General features: G+C 41.7%; 1 long non-coding RNA gene across 1 annotated transcript; it reads left to right on the top strand.

Moving 5' to 3' along the window:
* Positions 1-2,745: 2,745 nt before the first annotated feature.
* LOC135270424 (uncharacterized) lies at positions 2,746-13,275 on the top strand. The gene is made up of 3 exons (XR_010338572.1): positions 2,746-2,840; positions 3,404-3,443; positions 12,017-13,275. It is a non-coding gene; the product is annotated as an uncharacterized LOC135270424 (long non-coding RNA).
* Positions 13,276-14,185: the final 910 nt, after the last annotated feature.

Raw genomic sequence — 14,185 nt, 5'->3', positions numbered from 1 at the left:
TCAGGGGCCAGATGGTCAGATATATTGACCTTCATTTTTCTTTTTAATTCAAAATCATTTATCAAGGAAGTGAATGAATTCTCTAAACTTTCATATGTGATGCAGAGCTCTTGCAGCACATTTCTACTCAAGACAGATTTAGGTGGACTTCCCATGAGTTCCGTCACAACAGGCTTCTCAAACACATTTTTGATGTGGGGAGTGTGGAACTACAGACTTGGGAAGTTCCCTGTTAACCATAGGAAAACTCTTGGATCGCTTTTTCTTTTACTTTTTCTTCCTGAAGTTCACTCTAACTGCCCTTCATATGTGATCTAAGCCAACCATCCAAAGGGACCGGTTTTGTGTGCTACGTGGTGCTAAAGTGGAGGGCACAGACCTTTCAAAAAAGCAGGCTGAGTTACGTCACTCTGTGGCTTGGGCTGTCCCACAGCTTCCCATTGTGCTCAGTATAAAATTGAGAAATCCTTAGTGTGCCCCCACCCGGTCCTCTGGCACCAGCTCCTTCTTGCTTTCCTGACCGCATCTGCTCCCGCCACTCTGGCCTTCTTGCTATTCTTCAAGCACCCGACACTTCCTCGAGCCTCAGGATCTTCCCACCTGCAGTTCTTTCTCCTTGGAACACTTGCCCCTCAGATTCCCAGTTTCCACCAGCAGGTGGTTCTTCATCATTCTAGTCTCAGTTCAACTATCACCCCAGCTCAAGCATCACCTTATTCTTTAGCCCTCCCTGAACACTCAATCTAATATTGCCTTTTCTTCTCTCAGTCTCTTCATTTATTATTACACTAATTTATTTGTCATAATATTTATTACTATATGTAATGCCCCCAGACAAGGATTTGAGCCTAAGTAGTTTTCTTGGAGGTGATCTTAGAAAGAACATGGAGGAGTGTAGAAGTAAGTATGGGAAGCAATGGAAGCCAATGCAGAGTGCCTGCTATGGGAAATTGGGGCTGTTGCCACTGGGCAACTCTGGGTGACAGGGTAGAAGACTTTGCTTCAAAGTTGTCCCACCTGAAAGGTGAGGGAGCTGGGGTATTTATCCACTAACTCTAATTGGTTATTGATTGAAGGCTGTTGCTGAGACTATCAAGGCCTCAGCATTTGATGCGGGCCTGTCCTGTGTGAGGACCAGGTTCACCACAGTCTCGGGAAAGTCATGGGTGCTTGTAGGAGGAAGCAGTAGGACTAGCACACATGAGAATGGTAAGTGCACAGCTCATATGAACAAGCAGAGACAGTGTCCACTGCGCTCTTGTTTATTTATGTGTATTCTAGTTTACTGACTGTTCCTCTCCCCTAGAATGGAAGCTCCATGACACCAGGGAGGCTATTTTATGTACCCCTGGCACAGTGCCCAGAATAAAATAGGCACTCATTAAACATTAGTCAGGTGAATTAAAAGACAATCAAGTTTCAAGAGGACAACATATAGCCTCATATTTATTTCATGGTAAGGTAGGCGACACTAATATGGCAGATCCAGGAAGGAAGAGATATTAAGTGAGACCTGGCAATGTCCGAAAAATTCAGGGTGTCTGACTGGGGAGGGGTCAGAATTTGTGTGGGGTACTGGAAAGGCCATCAGAGCCTGGTCTAGATTGAGATTTAGACTTAGTAGGAATACTACCTGTGGAAGCGGCCGCAGTCAAAACCTTCACTCTCTCTGGGATTCTTTTCCTTCAAGCTACTTTACCTGCTTCACAGAGATGTTAAGATAATAAAAGGAGATAATAGGTTTGAAAGCACTCCTAAAAAGAAGTACTCTTATGGAAAAAGCTACTATTTAACTGTTGGAAATATGTTATGTTCAAGTTAAAATTGTTCAGAAGTGCTTAGTCCCTTTAAAAAGTGATTGCTGCTGGCAACAGCCATTTTGATGGACAGTTATTGCCTCCCAGCTGAAGTGAGTAGAATAATCAATTTCTATGGTGTGCCTGATGACCTGTGGCTGAAAAGAGAGGCTAGGGGTGATCGGGTGACACTTATCTCATAGAAGGCTGGCAGCCTGGGAACAGGGGACTCATGAGAGGTGTGCTTAGGTGACGCTGGAAATTTGTATCTCCATCTGATCTGGAAATCCATTTTGATAAAGTGAATAAGCCAGGGGAGCAGGCAAAATAGAACTGCAGAGTGAAACAGTTGATATAGTTAGAACTAGGTAGAGAGGAGAGTTTTACTTTTGGCAAGGGAGTTTTAGTATTCTGGCTTATCATTTGCAGGCCTTTGATACTTAGGCTGCCTGGACACTTGTAGGGCTGGGGTTGAAGTGAAAATAGGTACTGGCTCCCAGCCCACCCACTCTGGCTCCATCTACATTTCAGGGGGCCTCCAGTCAATTGCATATATCAAGGTCTATAGAACCTTTGTCACTCCAACAGCCTGGAAGTCCAAGCTCTATCTCCCTCTGTAAACAGCCAGACCCTGGCCATCTTGGTTTAGGGAGCACACTGAGAGAGCATGCTGGTCAGGGATGACACCCCAGGAAAAGGGGGTTGTATAGGCCCTGGGAATGTGAGTCTTCCCTTGAGGCAGAAAGATCGTGGGTATTGAACTGTGGTCTGTAAAGAGGCAGGCAGGTCTAGGTGGGAAAATTCCTTGATCTCTTAGACTCTTCACTGCCTGGGGAGAAATATAGCCAGGAAAAGGCCATCAGGGTGGGCCCTCTTAAATGTGAGACCCAGGGCCTAGGGAAGTACACTTGACAGGAAACTGACATTACCCCTCTTAGTAAAAGATCTAAATGATCAAGACGAGGACAGCTAGCTGCAAAAGCCCCAGTTGTCCAGTGGGGAAGAAGATGGCAACTCTAGGCAGCTGCTTGCAGGAAGAGAAAGGTAAGTTGAGCCAAACTCTCCAATGGGACTCCATGCGACTCAGAATAAAATCATAGTTGTTGCAGTGGCTAACAGGGCTATGCCTGATCTGCCACCCCTCCATCATATGGTCTTTCTGACTTCATCTAACCCTGTCCCCATTCCCTGCCAGTACACTCTGCTCCATTCACACTGGCCTCCTTGCTGAACTTCAGAAATGCCAGATGCATATTCATTGGCTCTTTCTTCTGTGTGGAACACTCCCTGTGTGATGGTTAATATTGAGTGTCAATTTGATTGGATTGAAGGATGCAAAGAATTTGTTCCTGGGTGTGTCTGTGTGGGTGCTGCCAAAGGAGATTAACATTTGAGTCAGTGGACAGGGAAAGACAATGCTCACCCTTAATCTGGTTGGACACAATCTAATCAGCTTCGAGCACAGGCAGAAGAATGTGAAAAGACTGGACTGGTTTAGTATTCTGGCCTACATCTTTCTCCTGTGCTGGATGCTTCCTGCCCTCTGACATCAAACTCCAAGTTCTTCAACTGTGGGACTCTGACTGACTGGCTTTCTTGTTCCTCAGCCTGCAGATGGCCTGTTGTGGGAACTCACCTTGTGATCATGTGAGTCAATACTCCTTAATAAACTCCCCTCTATCTAGACATCTATCCTCTTAGTTCTGTCCCTCTAGAGAACCCTTACTAATACACCCTGACAGCTTCTTGTGTGCCCTTTGTACAAATGTCACACTATCATCATTCACCTACCCTGAGCAGCCTAGTTAAAACTGAACCCAGGACTCCTGATTCCTTCAACCCCTCTGTTGAATTCACACATTACCCCCAACACCTATCACCTTCTTGGATCCCTGATGATTTACTTATGGAGGTTTTTTTTTTCCTCTATCCCTGCCCTTGGGAATGTAAGCATCATAAAGGCAGGCTCCAGAACCCAAAGGAAGGCTTGGCACATAGGAGATGCTAAACACATCTTTTTCAAATGAATGCAGTGACTTGAGTTTAGGTAAGTAGCAAATAACAATAAGAATTATTTAAAAAGAATATTAATGTTTCTTAAAATATTCAGGATTTATAATTTCTTAAAATTCTTGCCATATGAAGAGGGTTAATATCTGGATATTTATATGAAGGCTTTTCCTTTTTACCATTTCTCTTGTGGACTTGTGGATCTTTCTTGTTAAGCCAGTAACATCATTGTCTTTGAGGGTACAGACTCAGACCAGAGCAAAGAGCCAAAGAAGTCCACAGGAGGCTCTGGAAATCCATAAAAAAAATTACCTGAGAAGAGAACCTAGAAACATGGAGATTTGATTGTGCACATTTTGTCTCTTCTCTCTATCCCTTTTCTCAGCTTTCTGTTCTCTTTCCTTTCTTCCTTCAAACTTTGGATCAAGGCACTATGTTAGGACCGCAGGACTCAGGGATAGATAAAGTTAGTTTTTGGAAGATGACAGTTTGGTGGCGGAGATTTCTACAGGAAGAAATCATCAGCATTATATGGAGAGTGCTCTCATGGAGGTATGCCAAAAACACTATGGAAACAAAGACCTTGAAGGATGACTAGGTTGACCTGAGAAGGGGCTGCCAGGGGAACACTGGGGCACATGGGTGGGATTCTGTATCTTAGAGACTGGGAAGAATATGCAGTGATTATTTCCAGATTTTTAAATGTTCTTAGGCCTGAAAGACAATTTTTGATTTAAAAAATTACCATCTTGAAAGCCTATTTCCTTGCACAAATTCTGCCTCTGTCTAGTTAGTTACATATTAATATGTACATATCAGTTACAGTATCAGTAGACATATCACTGTATCAAAAACACCAATAGTAGTAATTATAGGAACCACGATGCCAGGCATAGTGCCAAGCTCTTTATTTCTTACAGTGCACCAAGGCGGAAGATAATATCATTATTCTGATTTTATAGTTGGGGAAACCAAAGCATCCTGAATGAAAAAACACATAGTGATATCATTGTTTAACAAGTCTTTCTGAAATTGATTGTCCATGTGTTCTTTCCACATCACCAATATGTGTGCTAAAGAAATGTATATTCTAAGATGAGGGAGAGATGTATGTGCCAAAATATGCTGCTAGAAAAGCGGCTAAGCTGACAAGCAACTGGTTGCTTTAAGATGCTTCTAAGAATGGAGAGGACTCAGTGACTGCTGCCTGTGTCTTAAATGCCAGGTAGAGATTTTCTGTGAAGAACAGAAACAGCTGCTACATAATAATGCTCAAAATAATGCCTAATTTCCTTATAGCATAATATTTAAATGAAGTTATCAACATTTTATTTGGTGGTTTTAGAGAATTTAAAGAAATGGTAGCATGGGGATTTTTCACCACGATGGCTGAATAGAAACAGCTCTGGTACGCATTTCCCATCAAGAGCGATGCACAAGGCAGGTGATCTCCACATTTCCAACTGAGTTACCTGGTTCATCTCATTTGGACTGGTTAGACAGTGGGTGCAGCCCAAGGATGGGGAGATGAAGCAGGGTGGGGTGTTGCCTCACCTGAGAAGCTCAAGGGCCTGGAGAACTCCCTCTCCTAGCCAAGGGAAGCCATTAGGGACTTTTCCTGACACTCTCTGGCTCAGATATTGTGCTTTTACCAAGGTTTTCACAATCTGCAAACCAGGAGATTCCCTCTGGGGCCTACACCACCAGTGCCCTGGGTTTCCAGCAGAAAACTGGGTGGCCATTTTAGCTGCAGCAGTTTTTTTCCCCTCATATCCCAGTGGTACCTGGAACACCAGTGAGAGAGAACTGCTCATTCCCCTGAAAAAGGGGGCTGAAGCCAGGGAGCCAAGTGATCTGGCTTGGTGGGTCCCACCCCCATGAAAACCAGCAAGCTAAGATCCACTGGCTTGAAATTCTCACAGCCAGAACAGCAGTCTGAGCTCGACCTGGGACATTCAAGCTCTGTGTGGGAAGGGGCATCCACCATTGCTGAGGTTTGTGTAGGAGGTTTTAACCTTGCCTGTGTAAACAAAGTTGCCGGGAGATTTACATAGCTACTGGGTGGAGACCATAGGAGCACAGCAAGGCCTCTGCAGGCAGGCAGTGTCACAGGACTCCCTTCTTGCTGTGCAGGGCATCTCTCAAAAAAAGGCAGCAGTTTGTCAGGGACTTATAAATAGAGCCCCCAACTTCCTGGGACAGAATACCTGAGAAAAGGGGCGGTTGTGGGTTCAGCTTCAGCAGACTTAAATGTCCCTGGCCATCAGCTCTGAAGGGAGCAATGGATCTCCCAGCACAATGCTCAAGCTCTGATAAGGGACAGACTGCCTCCCCAAGTGGCTCCCTGACCTTCGTGTATCCTGCCTGGGAGACACCTCCCAGCAGGGGCTGAGAGACACCTCATACAGGAGAACTCTGGCTGGCGTCTGGTGGGTACCCTTCTGGGATGAAGCTACCAGAGGGAAAAAAAAAAAAAGGCAGCAATCTGCTGTTCGGCAGCCCCCATGGGTGATTCCCAGGCAAGAAAGGTGTGGAGTGGACCTTCAGCATACTTCAACAGACCTGCAGCAGAGGGGCCTGTTAGAAGGAAAACTAACAAACAGAAAGAAATAGTTTCAACATCAATAGCAAGGACATCCACTCAGAGACCCCCATCCACAGATCACCAACTTCAAAGACCAAAGGTAGATAAATACATGAAGATAGGAAGAAACGAGTGCAAAAAGGCTGAAATCTCCAAAAACCAGAATGCCTCTTCTGCAAGAGATTATAATTCCTCAGCAGCAAGGGAAGAAAACTGGATGGAGAATGAGTTTGAAATATTGACAGAAGCAGGCTCAGAAAGTGGATAATAACAAACCTCTACAAAGTAAAAGAGTATGTTCTAATCCAATGCAAGGAAGCTGAGAACCTTGATAAAAGGTTAGATGACAGGTTAACTGGAATAATCAGTGTAGAGAAGAACTAAATGATTTGATGGAGCTGTAAAACTTAGCACGAGAACGTTGTGAAGCACACACAAGTTTCAATAGCCCAATTATTAAGCAGAAGAAAGGATATCAGAGATTGAAGATCAACTCTATGAAATAAAGAGAGAAGGCAAGATTAGAGAAAAAAGAGTGAGAAGAAATGAACAAAGCCTCCAAGAAATATGGGATTATGTGAGAAGACAAAATCTATGTCTGATTGGTGTACCTGAAAGTGATGGGGAGAATGACACCAAGTTGGAAAACATTCTTCAGGATATTATCCATGAGAATGTCCCCAACCTAGGAAGGCAGGCCAACATTCAAATTCAGAAAATACAGAGACTACCACAAAGATATTCCTCGAGAAGAGCAACCCCAAGACACAGAATTGACAGATTCACCAAGGTTGAAATGAAGGAAAAAATGCTAAGGGCAGCCAGAGAGAAAGGTTGGGTTACCCACAAAGGGAAGCCCATCAGAGTCACAGCAGATCTGTCAGCAGAAACCCTATAAGCCAGAAGAGAATGGGGCCAATATTAACATCCTTAAAGAAAAGAACTTTCAACCCAGAATTTCATAACCAGTCAAACTTAACTGCGTAAGTAAGTGAAGGAGAAATAAAATCCTTTACAGACAAGCAACTGCTGAGAGATTTTGCCATGACCAGGCCTGCCTTACAAGAGCTCCTGAAGGAAGAACTAAACATGGAAAGGAACAACCAGTACCAGCCACTGCAAAAACATACCAAATTGTAAAGGCCATTGACACTATGAAGAAACTGCATCAACTAACGGGTAAAAAACCAGCTAGCATCAAAATGGCAGGATCAAATTCAAACATAACAATATTAACCTTAAATGTAAATTGGCTAAATGCCCCAATCCAAAGACACAGACTGGCAAATTGTATAAAGAGTCAAGACCTATTGGTGTGCTATATTCAGGAGATCTATCTCACATGCAAAGACACACATAGGCTCAAAATAAAGGGATGGAGGAAGATTTACCAAGCAAATGGAGACCAAAAAAAAAAAAAGAGGGTTGCAGTTCTAGTCTCTGATGAAACAGACGTTAAACCAACAAAGATCAAAAGAGACAAAGAAGGGCATTACATAATGGTAAAGGGATCAGTGCAACAAGAAGCGCTAACTATCCTAAATATATATGCACCTGATGCAGGAGCACCCAGATATATAAAGCAAGTTATTAATAACCTATAAAGAGACTTAGGCTCTCACACAATAATAGGGGGAGACTTTAACAGCCCACTGTCAATATTAGACAAATCAGTGAGACAGAAAATTAAAAAGGATATCCAGGACTTGAACTCAGATCTGGAGCAAGTGGACCTACTAGACATGTATACAACTCTCCACCTAAAATCAACAGAATATACATTCTTCTCAACACCACATGACACTGATTCTAAAATTGACCACATAATTGGAAGTAAATCACTCCTCAGGATTTCCATTGTTTTGTATTTGCTAACAGTCTCTCAGACAACAGTGCAATCAATCAAATTAGAACTCAGGATTAAGAAACTCACTCAAAACTGCATAACAACAAGGAAGCTGAACAACTTGCTCCTGAATAATGATTGGATAAATAATGAAACGAAGGCAGAAAGAAAGATGTTCTTTGAAACAAATGAGAATGAAGACACAATGTACCAGAATCTCTGAGACACATTTAAAGCAGTGTCTAGAGGGAAATTTATAGCACTAAATGCCCATAAGAGAAATGAGGAAAGATCTAAAATCGATGCCCAAATGTCATGATCAAAAGAACTAGAGGAGCAATATCAAACGAATTCAAAAGCTAACAGAAGACAAAATATAATTAAGATCAGAGCAGAACTGAAGGACACAGAGACACAAATAACCCTTCAAAAAAAAAAAAAATCAGTGAATCCAGGAGCTGTTTTTGAAAAGATCAACAAAACAGATAGAGCACTAGCCAGACCAATAAAAAGGAAAAGAGAGAAGAATCAAATAGATGTAATAAAAAATGAAAAAGGGGATATCACCACTGATCCCACAGAAATACAAACTACCATTAGAGAATACTACAAATACTTCTATGCAAATAAACCAGTAAATGTAGAAGCAATGGATAAATTCCTGCACACTTACACACTCCCAAGGCTAAACCAGGAAGAAATTGAATCCCTGAATAGACCAATAACAAGGGTTGAAATTGAGGCAGCAATTAATAGCCTACAGACTTAAAAAAGTCCAGGATCAGATGGGTTCATAGCCAAATTCTACCAGGTGTACAAAGAGGACCTGGTACTATTTGTTCTGAAACTATTCCAAACAATACAAAAAGAGGAAATTCTCAACTCATTTGATGAGACAAACATTAATCTGATACTAAAATCTGGCAGAGACACAGCTAAAAAATAAAATTTTGGGCCAATACCCACGATGAACACTGATGCAAAAATCCTTATTAAAATACTGGGAAACTGAATCCAACAGCACACCAAAAAGCTTATCCAACACGATCAAGTCTGCTTCATCCCTGGGATGCAAGGCTGGTTCAACATATGCAAATCTATAAATGTAATCCATCACATAAAAAGAACCAAAGACAAAACCACATGATTATTTCAATAGATGCAGAGAAGGCCTTTTTGAATTGACAAAATTCAACAGCCTTTTATGCTAAAAATTCTCAATAAACTAGGTATTGATGGAACATATCTCAAAATAATAAAAGCTATTTATTTCAAACCCACAGCCAATATCATGCTGAATGGGCAAAACCTGGAAGCATCCCCTCTGAAACCTGGCACAAGACAAATATGCCATCTCTCACCACTCCTATTCAACATAGTATTGGAATTTCTGGCCAGGGTAATCAAGCAAGAAAAATAAATAAAGAGTATTCAATTAGGAAAAGAGGAATTGTCTCTATTTGCAGATGACATGATTGTATATTTAGAAGACCCATTTTTCTCGGCCCCAAAATCCCCTTAAGCTGATAAGCAACTGCAGCAAAGCCTTAGGATACAAAATCAATGTGCAGAAATCACAAGGATTCCTATATACCAGTAAGAGACAAACAGAAAGTCAAATAATGAGTGAACTCCCATTAACAATTGCTACTAAGAGGATAAAATACCTAGGAATACAACTAATAAGGGATGTGAACGACCTCTCTAAGGAGAACTACAAACCACTGCTCAAGGAAATAAGAGGACACAAACAGATGGAAAAACATTCTATGCTCATGGTTAGGGAGAATCAATATTGTGAAAATGGCCATACCACCCAAAGTAATTTATAGATTCAATGCTTTTCCCATTAAGCTACCACAGACTTTCTTCACAGAATTGGAAAAAACCACCTTAAACTTCATATAGAACCAAAAAAGAGCCCGCATAGTCAAGACAATCCTAAGCAAAACAAAAACAAACAAACAAGAAAACCAACAAAAACAAAAAGCTGGAGGCATCACTCTACCTGACTTCAAACTACACTACAAGGCTACAGTAATCAAAATAGCATATTGCTGATACCAAAACAGAGACATACACCAATGGAACAGAACAGAGGCCTCAGAAATAACACCACACATCTACAACCATCTGATCTTTGACAAACCTGACAAAAGCAATGGGGAAAAGATTACCTATTTAATAAATGGTGTTGGGAAAACTGGCTAGTCATATGCAGAGAATTGATACTGGACCCCTTCCTTACATTTTCTACAAGAATTAACTCCAGATGGATTAAAGACTTAAACATAAGACTTAACACCATAAAAACCCTATAGGAAAACCTAGGCAATACCATTCAGATCATAGGCATGGGCAAACACTTCAGGACTAAAACACTAAAAGCAAGTGCAACAAAACCGAAAATAGACATATGGGATTTAAACTAAAGAGCTTCTGCACAACAAAGGAAACCATCACTACAGTGAACCAGCAACCAACAGGATGGGAAAAATTTTTTGCAATCTACCCATCTGACAAGGGTGAATATCCAGAATCTACAAAGAACTTAAATTTACAAGAAAAAAACAGCCCATAAAAAAGTGGGCAAAGGATATAAATGGACACCTTTCCTCCTTTCCACTTTACTCAATTTTATCAGTTCTTTGCTTTGACCCACATATATGGGTGTGTTTAATGGGAAGCAACTGAAGTTTCCTATGCCCACATTGTTTTACCTATAACAATGGTATGCTCCTCAAAGACCGTATAACAGAGAGGTTCTGTAGTGGTAACACTAGGTATAATCAATGGGCATTTTTCTGAAGAAACTAAAAGAACTTTCAGAATTAAACCTGCATATTTAAGAACACAGAGAAACAAATTATAAGCTCCTTGAGGGTAATTTCCATCTCATTCATAATTAGATCCCCAAAATCTGACACATATTAGGTACCCCAAATGTTTGACTCATGTATAAAAGCAATGTTTACCATGATGATGGACATGGGATAGATGTTTGGTAACTACTTATTGATTTAGAGGAGAATCCTGAATCTTCACACTAGGAAAGGAACTGTTATAACTGGAGTATCTTTTTAAGGCATGGGTGTAGGCATGGAACTGCGTAAGGTTAGACATAGGTTTTCACCTATTTTCTTCCTCTTCTCCTCCCTATTTGCTCCCTTCATTATCATTTTGCTGTCATAAGCAGCTAATTCAGAATCCTTTGTGATTTAACACCATAGGCAAATGGATTTCAAAGTTCCTCCTTACAGTACAACCTGGAACTTTCTGTCATAGTATATTTTAAATTTACATCTCAAAACTCACTGTGAAGGGACTGCTTAAATTTTGAGCTGTACTCAGTGCCTAGAGTTGTGTGAGTGCTAAAAATACATGCACTTTTGAACAGTGCCACAATAAACATACGTGTACAAGTGTCTTTATAATAGAATGATTTATAATCCTTTGGGTATATACTCAGTAACGGGATTGCTGGGTCAAATGGTATTTCTATTTCTAGATCCTTGAAGAATTGCCACACTGTCTTCCACAATGGTTGAACTAATTTACACTCCCACATTCTGCATATGTACCCCAGAACTTAAAGTGTAATTAAAAAAAAAATACACGCACTTGCTCAAAAGAGTTTACAACATTCAGAGCCGAAGCTTTAAACTTTCACTTAGAGGTTAGAGAAAGTTGGCTGGATGGCAAAAGCAAATTTATTTAAATACCATTTTTACACTCATTTCAAAATAGTTAACATTTTATCTTTTTTACAATGATTTATAGGCACTGGAGCAGAACAGGGGAGTCAAGAAGAAAAGCAATTAACGAATAAAGGAAAAAGTACCAATAGTGAAGGAAAAAAAATTCTTCTGAAAGCTAAAGAAGAGAGAATAATTGATGGTTCCATTTTAGCTGAATGTTATTTCTGGATCTCTTTTATAATGTGTTATTTACTGCATAGTTTATAGTTGACAGAAAATAAACAGCATTTGCAATATAATGTCTTTAGCTCTGCATGCACTTGCTCATCCCACTTGCTTGTCAAGTTAGAACTTCAACCAACATCCGTCAAAGTCTCCTGTGATAGAGTCTGTTTTTAATAAGCCCGGCACTATAATTACCTTATTGCAAAGTTAAGGCCAAATGACACTTATGATGAAGGTTTCATGGCTAAACAGTAAAGTCAGTGAAGCATATGCATACCAACTGTCAAACAGGAAATAGCTGTTCGAGGATTTGTTTCTTTATTGCCTGACGGGGGTCACTTCATTTGTACTTGGAAACTTTGTCACAGCTACAACAGGTAGCAGAGAAGGAAAAAGAATAACAAAGAGGATAACTTCGAAAGATACCATTATTAACAGATTTTTGAAAAAAATGAATTACTGAGCATCGGTGCTCAGTAATGTCTGTGCTAGGTGTTTTCACAAATATTTTCTAATTTAAAACTTCCCAATAATCCAGTTAAAATATTGTCCAAATTTTGTAGATGGGGAAACTGAGGCTTTGAAAGTTTTAAAATCGTGTGCTGGAGGGCACTTAGCTGACAACTGGCAAAACTACACCAGCAACCCAATCTAGATTATTTAAAGTCTAATGAGTTTTCCCTTATGTGATAGGGGCCATATTTGGTCAAGCATGATCCAGATTGTGGTCTGGATGGAAGTGAGGTATGGTTTAGACAGGTCCGCATTGTAAGGCTGGTCGCCTCACCGACAGCTTGGACACCCCACCCCCCTGCACAGCCTAGCTCTCCCTTAAAAAAAAAAAAAAACCACAAAAATGCAAATGAAGTCTTGTAACTCTAGCCAATAGCAGCCAAGTCCTGTATGCAAACGAAGTCTTGTAACCCTAGCCAATAGCAGTCGAGTCTTGTATGCAAATGAAGTCTTGTAACTCTACCCAACAGCAGTCTTGCCTTGCCCAAACCCTGCTCTTCCACAACCAATTGAACGCCTCCACTCCCTATAAAACCCCACGTCTGAGAGGAGTCCGTGTGACTTCTCTGGCCCTGCCTGTCAGACCACAGAACCTCACCCAGGAGCCGAATAAATCCTTCACATTGGATCTTCTTGTGCTGGCCTCAGTTTCTTCATTTTAAACTCGACAAGAACCCAACAAACCTTACAAATGGTGCCGAAACCCGGGAGGAGTTGTAAGACCCCTCCTGGGGGAAACTGACTCCACTCAAAGCCGGACCGGGGAGCTGCCATTCCACCACAAGATAAGACTTCTGTTGCCCACTACCCCACCTGCTGTCCTCATAGAGTTCCTGCTCGAAACCGCTGCAGCATTGGGGATTCTTGCTGTGGGTCCGGGACCCTGGCTTCCCACCATGAGTCTGGGACTCTGGCTTCTCAAGGACCTGAGTGTAGAGGAGACATCCATGCACTCTTGTGTTCTCCCCGTGAGGGGTTTCTCAGGGTCAGGATTTTGAGGGAGATGTCCCCACTTTCCTGAACCCTCACCAGTGACTGAGGTGTGGGTACTCAGAAGCCCCGTTCAGCCCTGCCTCACGGCAGAGCCAACCCCCCTGGCTTATACCACCAAAACCTTTATTTCGAACAAGCCCATTGGCATAAAAGCTCCTGCTAATTAAGTAACTGTATAACTGTACTTTCAGTTTCTCTCTTACCCCCCGCCTCAAGATGGCGGCTGTTCCCCACACCTAAGATGGTGGCTGCTTCTCGCTCTTTACTCTCTCTCACACCTAAGATGGTGGCCACTTCCCGCTCTTAACTCTCTCTCTCTCTCTAAATAACAGCCGTTTCCTGCTTTATGGAGTAGCTGTACCATCAGTTTCTCTTCCTAATCCTGATGTGAATGAGTCCGTGAGTGAGTGAGCTTATGTGTAGTCCCATGGCCTAACAGCTACGGGGCTTGTGTGGGCCTCAACCCGCGGTTCCACGGGGATGTCATAAGGCATAACAGTGATTCACCTCTGGACTGAAA

The sequence above is a fragment of the Aotus nancymaae genome, unplaced genomic scaffold (assembly GCF_030222135.1).
Source record: "Aotus nancymaae isolate 86718 unplaced genomic scaffold, 86718_ANA_hifiasm-v0.15.2.pri h1tg000062l, whole genome shotgun sequence".
Classification (NCBI taxonomy): Eukaryota; Metazoa; Chordata; class Mammalia; order Primates; family Aotidae; genus Aotus; species Aotus nancymaae.
This window is presented reverse-complemented; position numbering and strand designations above follow the sequence as displayed.